Raw genomic sequence first — 14967 nt, 5'->3', positions numbered from 1 at the left:
ATTCTTCTCATACCAAGTAGAACTAGGGCTGTCTCCAGACTCCAACTGCAGCACCCACAATATGGGCGCAATGAAGTGTGAAGTTTTTGTACCTGCCAGTCAAGAGGCTGTCTGAAGTAGGGATATGGGGCCAGATGTACGACCCCGAGGTAAGAAACTCGCAATATGCGACTCATTTGTGAATCGCAAAACCGTATGTACAACAGTGTACTTCAAACTGTGCGAATATTAATGAGGTAGGTCGCAATTTGCGACCCCATTGGGAATGGCGGCGCTCACAGGGATGGAGGCCTGCTGGGATCAGCAGACCACCATCTCTGTGACTGCTTTTAAATAAAGTAGTTTTTTTTTTTTTAAATGCTGCCTGTTTTCCTTAAAGGAAAACGGAATGCATGTCGAAAACAAAAATGAAAAAATGTTTTCGCATGCATTCAGAAAGGGGAGGGGGTCCTGTGGGTACCCCTCCCCTTTTGGGAATGGGTTAGCACCAGTTTGAGACTGGTGCTAACTGTGATTGTTTTGTGACCGCCTTTGTGGTCACAAAACAATCATACATCGGACTGCGACTCGCAATTAGGAAGGGAACGTCCCTTCCTAATTGCGACTCGCAAACCCTTTTCGCGATCCGGTAAATAGATTAACGAATGGCAAAAACAGGTCTGTACATACCAAAATGCTTTTATCTCATCGCAAACGGCCCGATTCTGCAAATTGAGCCGTTTGCGATGAGAAAAAAGGTACACACATGTGGCCCTTAGTGTGCCAAGGGGGTCAGACAAAAGCATAGGCCAGACGTGGGGCCAGATGTATCATTCTTCACAATAGCGATTACCTAATTGCGATTTTTAGTGAATCGCAATTAAGTAATCGCTATTGGAATGTATGAAACTCCAGGAGTTTCATACTGCGATTCACAGGGGCTCGCAAATGGACCTACCTCAATAATATTCATGAGGTAGGTCACAATTTGCGAGCCATTGGAATGGCTACAATCACAGGGCTGGTGACCTGCTGGGCTCAGCAGACCACCATGTTATGATTGCTTTTCAATAAAGCAATCTTTTTTTTTTTTTTTAAATGCAGCTTGTTTTCCTAAAAGGAAAACAGGATGCATTTAAATATGAAAAATGAAAAGTTTTCTTTTAATTTTTTATGAGTAGTCAGTGGTCCGTGGGACCACTGCCTGCTCTTAAAAAACGTTTTTGCATGCATTCACAAAGGGGAAGGGTTCCCTTGGGGACCCATCCCTCTCTGCGAATGGGTTACCACCAATTTGAAATTGGTGGTAATTTGAAATTGGTGGTAATTTAAAATTGGTGGTAACTGCAATTGTTATGCGACTGCATTCACAGTCACAAAACAGTCATACATACCTCTGCGATTCGGTATTAGGCCAGGTTGCCCTTGCCACACCCCATTCTAATACCGAATCGGTATGTAGTCGCAAATCCAATTTGCGATTTGGTAACATGTTACCGAATCGCAAATTGGACTTGTTACATACCAAAATGCATTTTTGCAATCTCAAAAATGTTTGATACATCTGGCCCGTAGAAACTTCCTCACTGTGCACATCAAAACATGCAGTCCCACTCATCACTCATACCACCCACTAAATGGCAGTGCTCAGGAAGAACTCAACAGCATTTCCTTGTTAGCAAGATCCCCTTTGAATTTTTAAAGGTAGCCCTTTGTCAGTTGTCCTCACTTTAGTGGGCGAATCCCCAACCTCCAGCTACAGGAATGCAGGCAAAATACTTCGACTATCTGTGAAGGTGTCTTTGTCCTCCATTTTGTGCCATGGTAAACCAGGGGCATGACAAGTGGATCCCATTGGTTTCAGTGCTCTGATTCGCAGTGGTGGCTCCTCCGCTATGCTAGAGTAGTGTCCCTCCCAGTCCCACCAGCATTAGCAAATTAAAAAATAAAAACGATAATAAACAATGTTTATTATTGATTTTATTTTTCAAGGGGCGGGGCCACAGGTGATGACAGGGACGGAGGGAAGTGGTGTCAACTCCCCTCAGTGCGCATGTGTGTTTGGCTGGCTGTCTCGGGCCGACCAAACACACATACGCACTGAGCTCTCTCCAACCTGGCACTGTGTTGCCAGGTTAGAGAGAGCAGGCACAGGCTCCCAGTCTGCCTGGGAGTGCCAAGCCAGGGCGCTCCGCCCAATCCTAACGCTGCTCTTATGCGAGAGCGGTGTTAGAATTGGCCGCAGGGCAGGCTGGGAGCCTGTGCCTGCAAGTGGAGGCAGAAGAGCGGCGGTGGCGATGCAGGTGAGGTAAGTTTCATTTTTTAGTATTTATGTTGCGTTTGTTTTTTTGCCCCCGCCCCTCCGCTTTGATCCTACAGGAGCCGCCTGTGCTGACTTGCACACACACAGTCATGCTACTACAGATGCTACATACATACTACACATGCCCACACACACTCTACAAACATACAGGATATCAGCAAAAGGTTATAGGTTTTTCACATAATAGTAGAACTTTGCATGAGAGGGGCAAGTAGACCACATTCTCACTAACAGATAAAGAGGTCTGGTTAACCTTCTAAGATCATAAAACACAATATGTTGCCATCACTTCTTTGGATGCTAAATCCAGGAAAGGGACAGTTTTAGCAACCGCGGTCTCTATTTAAAAGCGGTATGCACTCTCTCCAAGTAGGGACCACAATTCCAACCAGGGCAGGTCACAACACACACTAAATTATCCTGTGCCTACCCTCGGGTAGCTTGGCACAGAGCAGGCAGGCCTAACTTAGAAGGCAATGTGTAATGTATTTGTGCAATAACTCATACAGCAACACAGTGAAACAAACAAAAACGACTCCACACCAAGTTAGAAGAAAAGGAGTTATTTATCTCAAGGAATCAAGACCAAAAATTATACAGATCTACTAAGCATATAATGAGATAATCTTTGACAAAAGTATCCTGCAGTGCTTTGCAAATTGGGTGCTCTCCTTGCAGGAGTGTTGCAGTAAAGTCAGAGTATGGGCCCAGAGATTATGAATGGGTGCCTGGGAGAGACCACGGAGGCAAGAGGGATTCAGTACCTGTGAAGGGAGTGTGGCTGTATTCAACACTCTGCTCTGGGCACGATTGGTGAGCAAACACACTCCTCCTAAGATGCTCATCACAGTCCACCAGGCGGGGTCCCAGCTTCAGAGTGGTTCAGAGAGTGCAGTGGCATCATGCTCCCATGATGGGACTCAGGCTCAGTAGGCACCACAGCTGAAAAGCAGCGCAGGGCTGTAAAGAGGCACCGCACTCGCTAGTTGGAATCCACTACAATAGACACAACTCTTGGGTTAACGGCTCATGGGCTACGGAGAGACCTGCACTCAATGACAATGATCTGGGGCAGTAGGAACAACTTCAGAAGAGCAGCGCATGGCAGCAGAGAGGCTCCACTCCCCGCTCACTAGTGATAATCCATGACAACAGGCACAAGTTCAGGGGAGCGGTGTGGCGACTACGGAGAAGCACTGCGCTCACTTCCATTAGCCTGTGACTACAGGCACAACTTCAGAGGAGCAATGCAGGGGCTGCAGAGAAGCACCCCGCTTGCTAGTGATAGTCCATGACAAAGTTTCACCTGGTCAGAGTGCCGCTGGGGCTGATGAAGTGCCATTCACAAGGTCTTTGATGTCCCTGAGACCTCGGGGAAAAACAGGGGGCAAGCCCTGGGAGATCACTTCTGGTGGAAAGGTACAGCCCTTCTTGCAGGGTCAGTGAACAGCAGGACAACAAGCAGCAGAGCAGTCCTTCCAGGAAAGCAGTCCAGTTGAGCCCTTTGGGCAGCCTAGCAGTTCTTCTGACATGGTCTTAGTTTCTGTTCCAGTAGCGTCTGATTAGAGGGGGTCAGTTCCCCAGTACTTATACCCAAATGTGCCTTTGAAGTGGGGGGGGGGGACTTCAAAGAGTGATTTTGAAGTGCAAAAGTTCCCTTTCAGCCCAGTCCTGCCTGTCAGGTTAGGTGTTGGGGTCATCAGTCCCTTGTGTGGGGTCAGACCATTACTCTTTGAAGTGTAACTGTGAGCCTCCGCCCTTCTTGCCCAGGAAGATCCCTCAGTATGCAGACAAATGCACATACAGCTGAGTGTCCTGTTATAATGGCTCTCTTGGTGGAATGCACAAGGGGAGCTGTTACCTAGCGCAGACCACACATGGATTGGAGACAGGCTGTAAGGCACAGTGTTGGAAATGGGGTCTCTAGTTGGCAGTCGGTTTGCACCCTGTCCAAGTAGGGACCTTCACTCTAGTCAGGATAAGGGAGATACCCGCTCAGATAACCCCTGCTCACCCCCTTGATAGCTTGGCACGAGCAGTCAGGCTTATCTCAGAAGCAATGAGTAAAGCATTTGCACATAACACACAGTAATAAGTGAAAACACTACAAAAAGATGCCACACCAGTTTTATAAAAATAGCTAATATTTATCTATATAAAACAAGAGCAAAATGATAAAATTCCAACATACAGTGCTAAAGATATGAATTTTGCAAGATTTACTCAAAAATAGAGTTCCTTTAGGTCAATAGATTCCCCTGGGGCTATCACGGCGTCATTATCAGCAAAACCAACAGTTCAGGCCAACTGCTGCGTCTCAGGCCAGCTACGGTGTCAGGGAGCCCTGCAAACAGTACATTTGGAATTGCAGGGCATAGTGATCCTTGCAGTGAGCTCCGGAGAGTGGCGTCACTGGCATTGGTTCCGGAGTCGGTGCAGAAGTCGTCGGGCCCTCGATGTGACATGTGTTGCAGATCGAATTCGGGGCTGATGAAGTCAGGAGCGCTGGCTTGGATGGTGTCGGGGCTGCGGTGCGAAGCGGGACGATACGAAGTGCGGTACCTTCAGGCCACGGTGCAGACAGCGGCTCGTGACAGCGTCCACGGCGCTGGTGATACCAGGGCTGCGGTGTGAAGCCGGGCGGTGCAACGTGCAGTGTCACCAGGTCACGGTGCAGGCAGAAGCGTTGACGTTGCTGAAGTGCTGTTGTCGGAATGCCCAAGCCGGCAGTGCAGGACGGGATGGGACTGTGCTTTGTGACCCTCACGAGTGGTGTCCTCAGGCCACGATGCAGGCAGGGATGCATGGTGACGACCCTGGAGTCAACGGAGATGGTGTCAGTGGACCGGGACTGCGGTGCGGGATGGTGCTTCGTGTACCTAACAAACGGTGTCCACAGGCCACGGTGCAGGCAGCGGTGTTGGTGTCAGCAGGAGCGGCATCGTTGGGGATGCCCAGGCTTCTGTGTGAGCAGGCGATGCCAGAGTGTGGGCCCACAGGTTGCGGTGCGAGCAGTAGCTCTGTGAAGTCGTCTGATGACGGCGTTGCTGAGACCAGGGTCACGGTACAAAGTGAGGCACGGTGCAGGCCAGTGGTGTCGTTGGCGGCGGGGCAGTGGTTTCTTCTTTTGAACAGCACAATTCCCAGTGCTGCAGGTCCAGAAAACTGAAGTCTTTGGTGTCCCTGAGACTTCCAACAGGAAGCAAGCTCTACTCCAAGCCCATGGAGAACTTTATCAAGCAGGACACACAGCAAAGTTCACCCTTTGCACTCTCTTCAGGCAGAAGCAGCAACTGCAGGCTAGTCCAACAAAGCAACACAGCAAAGGGACAGTACTCTTCCTTCAGCTCTTCTCCTGAGCAGAGGTTCCTCTTGATTCAAGAAAGAATCTAAAAGTCTGGGGTTTTGGGTCATTTACTTATACCCCTTTCTGCCTTTGAAGTTGGCAGACTTCAAAGCAAAGTCTCACATGTATGCAAGATCCTTCCTTGTCCAGGCCAGGCCCCAGACACACACCAGGGGGTTGGAGACTGCATTGTGTGAGGGCAGGCCCAGCCCTTTCGGGTGTAAGTGACCACTCCTTCTCTCCCTCTAAGCACAGATGGCTCATCAGGATATGCAGGCTAAACCCCAGCTCCCTTTGTGTCACTTTCTAGAGGAGAGGTGTAAACAGCACAACTGTCAAACTGACCCAGACAGGGAATCCACAAACAGGCAGAATCCCAGAATGGTTTAAGCAAGGAAATGCCTACTTTCTAAGAGTGGCATTTTGAAACTCACAGTCTAAAAACCAACTTCACTAAAATATGTATTTTTTAAATTGTGAGTTCAGAGACCCCAAACTCCACACTTCTATCTGCCCTCAAAGGGAATCTGCACTTTAAAGTTATTTAAAGGCAGCCCCCATGTTAACCTATGAGGGATATAGGCTTTGCAAAGGGGAAACCTGAATTTGGCAGTATTTCACTGTTAGGACATTGAAAACACACCAGTACATCTCCTGCCTTTTTAATACACTGCACCCTGCCCATGGGGCGGCTACCTAGGGCCTACCTTAGAGGTGCCTTACATGTACCAAAAGGGAAGGTTTGGGCCTGGCAGGTCGGTACCCTTGCTAGGTTGAATTATCAGTTTAAAACTGCACACACAGACACTGCAGTGGCAGGTGTGAGCCATGTTTTCATTGCTACTAATGTGGTTGGCACAACCAGTAATGCAGGCCCACCAGTAGTGTTTGATGGACAGGCCCTAGGCACCTCTAGTGCACTTTACCAGGGACTTACTAGTAAATCAGATATGCCTGTCAGGAATAAACCAAACACAATACAATTTACACAACAAGCATATGCACCCTAGCACTGAGTAACAGTGGTAACGTGCCCAGAATCCTAAAGCCATCAAAAACTGGTCAGAAAAATTAGGAGGAAGGAGGCAAAACGATTGGGGATGACCCTGCAAAAAGGGCCAGGTGCAACATACAGAAAGCAGAAAGAGCAGAGAAATGCCTTTTTTTTTCTTCTAAAAGTGACATTTCTAAATTAGTAAGGTCAAATCCAACTTTACCAATAAATAGGATTTATCATTGCCATTCCAATGATATGAAATGTGACGTAGCCACTCCTCTCTGATCTAGAATTAGAGCTTTAAAGTATTTTAATGAATTCCCAGTGCTGGTCTATGAGAGGAGCAGGCTTCCCAATAGTGAAAAATAATTTGTGATTTTATCACTACCAGGACCTGTCTTTCACATACAGTGCACCCTGCCCAGTGGGTCACATAGTGCCTAACTTAATGGTGATGGATATGTAATGAAAGGGGTTTTTGAGGCTTTGCAAAGGGTTTACATGCCACGACAAAGTGGCAGAGAAACTGCACACACAGGCCTTGCAATGGAAGGCCTGAGACATGGTTGAGGGGCTACTTATGTGGGTGACACAATCAGTGCTGCAGGCCCACTAGTAGCATTTAATTTACCGACTCCGGGCACAGTAAGTGCATTTTACTAGGGACTTTTAGGTAAATTATATATGCCATTTGAGTAGGAGCCAGTGTTGCCAACGTTAGGGGAGAGAGAACAAGTGCTTCAGCACTGGTCAGCAGTGGTGAAGTGCACAGAGTCTTAAAACCAGCAAAAGCGGGATAAGAATAATAGAGGGAGGCAGGCAAAAAAGTTTGGGGTCTAACAGACAGCAGTGCTTCTGAGTGTATACTTGGTGTGGCTCTACAGTTTTTGGACCTCACATTGTCAGGGACATGTCATACCTTTGCGCACACTAAAGGTTAGTGGGACATTAGGGCCAAAATGAAAGTGAACATTCAAATACACACAGATGCGCACTTTGGCAGGGGTCTAAATCCAAAAATCAACAATAATCAGTAATCTCTGTCTTAACCACTAATTTTGGGTTCCAGAGTAGTGTGTGGTGAAACACTTTACTCTTTTATCATAGGTAGCAAGCATTACATACACCCATTTACAGCAAAATACAGATTGCTTAGGGTGTTGTCTATATTTCTTATAACCCTGAAGTGGCCTCATGGCTCAATGAATACTATGCAAAAATAACAAATAAAATACACATAAATTATACAACTAGCAAAAGAAATATTTAACTTTTCAATTTTACTTTTTGTACACCACCTGCATATTTTTCATACATACAAGGGGTGATTTCTTCGTGTCTCAGTGACCATTTTTATATACGCTGATTGTACTTGGTAGTGAATTTTTTTTTTTCCATAAAGATTTTTTATTGATTTTATGGAGAAAAGATGATTAGAAAATACAGCGTAAAAATACGAACATATGGGTAAAAGAAAAAACAGAAACATCATGACAACAAAAATAATCTTGGGATGACCGTAACATGACCTTAGGTCTGTATATTTCAAGATCAATAGTACACAATACATATGGGTTTAACCTACTGGGTAATAGTTGGGTCTCACTATTGTGTCGTGAGGGCTCTGGTCCTGTGGCGAGGGGGCCAGGCGGGCCCGACCAACTGGTGGGCCCCCCGTACCAATACGCTAAGGAAGGGGCCTGCCCCCGGCTGACCAGGCACTCTACAAGCTCCCCCATATCTTGTTGTATTTGTGTGGGCATCCTCTGGCCTCATATACAGGCTTTTCACACAGCGCACACCAATCCGCACCTCGCCTCCACTTGGTCAATGTGGGAGCTGCCTCTGCCTTCCATTCTGTCATGATATCCCTTTTACCTACCAGGCATACCACTCTCAAAAAGATACGGTCCGCTCTTCTCAGTCCCATCGCCCCCAGGAGGAGGGGAAGTGGGGCCATTTCCACCTCTGAGTGCAAGACCCTCGAGACCTCCCCTACAGTCACCTTCCAGTAAGTCGTAATGACGGGGCATGCCCAAACCATGTGGAAAAAATCTGCGTCTGGGCTGGAGCATCGAGGACAGTCGGCTGTCTGCCGCAGGCCTGTCCTAAAGAGTCTTTGAGGGGTGAGGTATGCTGTGTGGAGGTAGAGTGTCTGGAGTACTCGAAATCAGGATGTCATGGACAGGATACTAGGGGCCATTAACACATCTCTCCAGTCTGCCTCCTCAATGGGGCCCACCCAACCCTCCCATTTCCTGCGAAGATTGTCAAGGGGGGGGGGGGCGGTGTTGAAGAGCAAGGAGCGATAAAGCTGGGAGATTCCTCCCTTGCCCAGGTCTCCCATCAAGGTCCTCGCCTCCATGGTGCTGCAGTCAGGGATACTGTCCCCTGGTCGGAAATGTACCAGAAGTGCGTGTATGAGCTGTAAATACTTGTGAAATTGGGTTTTATTGAGAGAGTAGCTTTCTTGGATCTCCTCAAAGGACCTCATGTGTGACTCTCCCCAGACGTCTCCTAGGGTGGATATTCCAATGTTATCCCATTTCCGGAATCCCTCTAATGCTGAGACCTCCTGCAGACGACTCCCATGCCACAAAGGGGTCTGCCGGGTGAGACAATCCCACCAACCTGTCACTTTCTGGGCTGCGCGCCAACCCAGTAGCACTACCTTTGTCACTTTCGGGGTGTCTCGAAGGATCCGGCCCCCATACAGGGCATCAAAGACTCCGGAGTAGCCAATTGTCTGAAGCTCGAGCCTGTAAGCGGGGTCCGACCAACCCCCACCCAACCAGTCGTTAATCACTAGTAGGTGGGTTGCAAGAAAATAAAAATAGATGTTAGACATTCCCAGACCTCCATCATATGTATCTCTCTGGCATGTGGCAAGGGCCAATTTAGGGCGAGAGCCGTGCCACAAAAACCGACGCACCACTGTTTCCATCTCAGCGAACCACTTCCGGGGGACCGGGTGTGGAAAGTTCTGCAGGAGGTATAGAACTCTGGGAAGTATCATCATTTTGTAAAGTGCTATTCTGCCCAGGAGGTTATGAGGTAAGTTCCTCCATTTTTGGAGGTCTTCTCTGATTTTTTTGGTAAGTGGTGAGACGTTTAACTCCCATGCTAGATCGGGTAACAAGGCTACGTGTATGTCTAGGTACTTAAAATTGCTTCGCCGGATCGGAATGTTTCGCTGCCAGTCAATGCAATCTCTGGAAGGGTGTAGGGGGGACCAGGAGGGATTTGCCAGGGTTTAGAGTTAGGCCTGAGGCCTGGGAAAAGAGATCAAGGAGCTGCAAGATCCGCAGGCCACTTATGGCTGGATTGGAGAAATAAACGAGACATCGTCTGCGTTTAATGCCACTCTATCCTCAGGACCTTCTGGCCATGCTCAACCTTCTATTAGGGGGTCCTCTCTCAGTAGTTTCGCAAAGGGTTCTATCGCAAGTGCAAACAGCAACGGGGACAGAGGGCATCCCTGACGTGTACCGCAGCGTATGGAGAACGGATCTGAGACCAACCCGTTTATTTGGACACGTGCCGTCGGGTTGGAGTAGAGTAATTTTATAAGGTCCCGAAACTTCGGGCCAATCCCATTGCCCTGGAGGACTTGATCCAAGTAGGACCAGTCCACGGTGTCAAAGGCTTTTTCGAAATTGAGGAGAAGAAGAGCCAGAGGTGACCGGACAAGACCTCACGGTGTGCCAAGGCAATGTTGAGTCGCCTAATGCAGTGTCTAGTACTGCGCGAGGGCATAAACCCGCATTGGTCTGAGTGTACCAGTGTGGGAAGCACAGGCTTCAATCTGGTGGCTAGAATGGTTGACAGCACCTTGATTTTGGTATTTAAAAGGGAAATGGGTCGGTATGCTGAGCAGCAGCGCGACGGGGGTTGGGTCTTGGGGATTACTACAATAGTGGCTTGGTCGATCCCAGAGGGAAAGTGGCCCTTCCTCTCAGCCTCTTCATACATTTTAAGGAGGTGGGGGCTTAGGATATCATTACATCGGTGGTAGAGTTCCGTCGGGAAAACATCTGGGCCAGGGGTTTTACCCGATGAAAGGCTGTTTATCGCCCCCGTGATCTCTGCCAGGGTTAGTTCTGCATCCAGGATCTCCTTGGTTGTATGCAAAATCCTGGGAAGCACAATGTGTTCCAGAAGAGGGGATTCTCTTTCGGCAGGAGGTCTGGGGTGCTCCGTGTATAATCGTGTGTAATAGGTGGCAAAGCTTTGGGCAATATCATTTGGGGACCTAGCGAGCGCCCCAGACTGGTCCGTGATCTCTGAAATGACCCTGTCAGCTAGTGGTCGTGTGGCCAACCAGTGCAGGAGCTTTCCATTCCTGTCCCCCCAACTATATATTCGGGCTGCCTTCGCTCTCCAAATGTGCTTTGCGGTCTCTAGGGCCAGGTGTTTGATTTCTTCTCTAACCTTGGTAATTTGCCTTAGTGTAGAGGCTGATGCATCTCTCGAGCTTTGACGCTCAAGTTGTAGTGCCTTGGCCTCTAGAATTGTCATCCGTTCTTCACAGGCGCGTTCTCGGACGTGAACAAGGTGCTTGGCGGAACCCCGAAGGGTAGCCTTGCAGGCTGCCCAGACTGTGCCCGGACTCCTCACCGACCCCAGGTTGTGTTCAAAATATTGAGTGAAATGGTCTCTGATTTCTAGCACCCTATATATACCCTATAAATACACCTATTTGCCCTCCTGCAGATGCCACTCATTCAGGCGCCATAGCGGACATTGGGTCGGGTACGAGCCACCCAGTCTGATCCGCACTGGTGAGTGGTCGGAGACTCCCCGTGGTAATATCTCTGCTCCGGTGACCCTCGAGACGTCCTGTGCAGGCATAAACACAAGGTCAATTCTAGCATGTGACTGGTGGGCTGCTGAAGCGTGTGTGTATTGCTGCGTTCTCGGGTGCCAGGTTCTCCACACCTCGCACAGACCGAGGCTCTCTACCCATCCATGCAAACTCGACGCCTGTGCAGATCGAGAGGCAGATACCGTCCCGGAGATGTCTAGTGTGGGGTCCATGACTGAATTAAAGTCTCCTCCCAATAGGGTGGCACCCTGGGAGAGGTCCGCCAGAGCCTCGCAGTTTCTTCATCCGCACCTATCGAAGCGCCCTCAGGGACGGTCGGCGGTGCAGGGCAACGCTCCCCGGTAGTGACATTTTAAAGCTTCTGTTTTAACTGAGTAAGTGAAATAATACAGGTGTTTTTAAGAGATAATTGTTTGTTATTAAGATTTCGATGTCCGGCTGGTGTTTTTCTAACCATAACGAAAGTTACCCCTCAAATCATGAGAGATATTGTCACCTGGTTAAGCCCTGAATACTGCTACGAATTGGCTGTTCACTCTACAGTGAAGGGAGTTAATGTGCACTTCTTCCTGTGCCCGTGAAGATAAAGTGAATGCTGCCAGACGGTACAGAAGACAGTGACATGGAAACAGCTATGGTGGCTCACAAGGTGATGTCACAAGTCTGTTCACAATAAAGGTATTACCTTTCCTCCTGCCTTGAGTTGAGAGAGATAGAGTCCTTTTTCTAAAAATTGTGAGTTGTCGTCATCTACTCATGCCCACACTTGGCTCAGGCCCTGCACTCACTACTTGTAGGAGGCTGGTCCTCTATCTAGTGTGCAAAGCTAGGCATACTGTGCAAGGGGTCTAGACAGCCACACAGTGGTTTACAGGGTTAAAACTGGATCACCTAATGCTCTAATTTTGGAGGTAGGTTGGTCGAGCAGTTAGGCCAGTCCTGGAGAAGTGCAAAGCATTTGTTATACTCACAGTATCAATCTTGCAACTGACATACTCAAAGGAATAGCTTCAGATTGCTATATAAATTTTAAGGCCAAGATTATCAAAATTGGTTAAGTACTTTTTGAGATATGAATTTCTGAACTTTAATCAAAATAGACCCACATGTACGAAGATCCGTTTTTGCATCTCACAAAAACCGGATGTACAACAGTGGCAATGACACTGTCTGCGATTCGCAGTGGGGTCTCAAATGACCTGCCTAATGAATTTTCATGAGGTAGGTCGCAATTTGCGACCCCATTGGGAATGGCAGCACTCACAGGGATGGTGGCCTGCTGGTTAGCACCAATGGGTTAACACCAATTAGAAATTTTGGGTTAGCATCAATTTGAAATTGGTGCTAACTGCGATTGTTTTGCAACCGCATTCGAGGTCACAAAACAATCATACATACCACTTAGATTCGGTATTAGGAAGTGACGCCCTTGACATGCCCCTTCCTAATACCTGTTTCAGGTCCTGAGCTCGCCCCCCACGACCGCAGCACCAACCTGCTTCCTCCTGCCTCTGTCCCCTGACCACGCTGCTGTTTGCGTGTTCGAGGCCCTCCTCCACCCGCAGGCATCCTCCTGCGCCTCATCCCTGGGGTCTAGTGGGCTCTGACTAGCTTCACTTGACCCGTGTGCCGCTTTCCGCCGTCCAGTAAGTGTTTTTCGTTTTTGTCGCTTTTTTCAGCGCCTCGCCGCCGGCGCTTCTGCCCCCTTTGTGCCCCCCTGATTGCTGTCTCCCCGATCGTATATTGTGCCATTTTGTTTTTCTGATTGTGTGCTTTCTTATTGTAACTGCTTGTATTTTGCTCGTTTTCAGTGTTTTGCCCCTTGTGCGCTCCCCGTTCCCTGCCGCTGCCTCCCTGCGGCCCCGCCCCCCTCGCGCCCCCATTTGCCGCTCCCTCCCGCCTCCCAGCTGCTCCTCCCTCCCCCCTCCCTTCTTAATGGCTGGCGCTGCGCGTCGCGAGTGAGCGACCTCTGACCTGTTTCAGGTCCTGAGCTCGCCCCCCACGACCGCAGCACCAACCTGCTGCCTCCTGCCTCTGTCCCCTGACCACGCTGCTGTTTGCGTGTTCGAGGCCCTCCTCCACCCGCAGGCATCCTCCTGCGCCTCATCCCTGGGGTCTAGTGGGCTCTGACTAGCTTCACTTGACCCGTGTGCCTCTTTCCGCCGTCCCGTAAGTGTTTTTCGTTTTTTTCGCTTTTTTCAGCGCCTCGCCGCCGGCGCTTCTGCCCCCTTTGTGCCCCCCTGATTGCTGTCTCCCCGATCGTATATTGTGCCATTTTGTTTTTCTGATTGTGTGCTTTTCTTATTGTAACTGCTTGTATTTTGCTCGTTTTCAGTGTTTTGCCCCTTGTGCGCTCCCCGTTCCCCGCCGCTGCCTCCCTGCGGCCCCGCCCCCCTCGCGCCCCCATTTGCCGCTCCCTCCCGCCTCCCAGCTGCTCCTCCCTCCCCCCTCCCTTCTTAATGGCTGGCGCTGCGCGTCGCGAGTGAGCGACCTCTGACCTGTTTCAGGTCCTGAGCTCGCCCCCCACGACCGCAGCACCAACCTGCTGCCTCCTGCCTCTGTCCCCTGACAACGCTGCTGTTTGCGTGTTCGAGGCCCTCCTCCACCCGCAGGCATCCTCCTGCGCCTCATCCCTGGGGTCTAGTGGGCTCTGACTAGCTTCACTTGACCCGTGTGCCGCTTTCCGCCGTCCCGTAAGTGTTTTTAGTTTTTTTCGCTTTTTTCAGCGCCTCGCCGCCGGCGCTTCTGCCCCCTTTATGCCCCCCCTGATTGCTGTCTCCCCGATCGTATATTGTGCCATTTTGTTTTTCTGATTGTGTGCTTTTCTTATTGTAACTGCTTGTATTTTGCTCGTTTTCAGTGTTTTGCCCCTTGTGCGCTCCCCGTTCCCTGCTGCTGCCTCCCTGTGGCCCCGCCCCCCTCGCGCCCCCATTTGCCGCTCCCTCCCGCCTCCCAGCTGCTCCTCCCTCCCCCCTCCCTTCTTTATGGCTGGCGCTGCGCGTCCGCGCAGCGGGCGCGCCAGAGGCAAGCCCGTCTGCGCCCGTCCGCGCCCGGACCGCGCCCAGCGCCACACCCCCTGGCCCTCGCGCCCCCCGCATCCGCTACTCGATCAACGAACTCCGCGCCTTCAACCCCGGCCCCTCCACTGAATGCTACCGGGCATCCCCGAAGCACACTAAAGGACCTTTTTCCTGCCGTGCCTGCAACTTCTCCTGCATCAGAACGACCATTCCAACGACGAAAACATCCAACCCCAACCACCTGAACTGCATCCTCATCAACACCCGCTCCGCACGAAAACACGCCATCGAGCTCTGGGATTTGCTCGACACCACTGCTCCTGACGTGGCTTTCCTGACCGAAACCTGGTGGAACGACTCCTCGTCTCCGGACATCGCCATCGCCATACCGGACGGCTACAAAATCACCAGAAGAGATCGAACCAACGGAATCGGCGGCGGAATAGCCATCGCTCACAAAGCTACCCCCAAAATCCA

At 50.0% G+C, this 14967-nt stretch overlaps 1 protein-coding gene across 6 annotated transcripts in view; it reads left to right on the top strand.

The window, feature by feature from the left end:
* Nucleotides 1-14967, top strand: part of ARSG (arylsulfatase G) — a 1341775-nt gene that overhangs the window by 164619 nt on the left and 1162189 nt on the right. The gene's annotated exons all lie outside the window — the stretch shown is intronic.

This window comes from Pleurodeles waltl, chromosome 7, assembly GCF_031143425.1.
Source record: "Pleurodeles waltl isolate 20211129_DDA chromosome 7, aPleWal1.hap1.20221129, whole genome shotgun sequence".
NCBI classification, from domain to species: domain Eukaryota; kingdom Metazoa; phylum Chordata; class Amphibia; order Caudata; family Salamandridae; genus Pleurodeles; species Pleurodeles waltl.
This window is presented reverse-complemented; position numbering and strand designations above follow the sequence as displayed.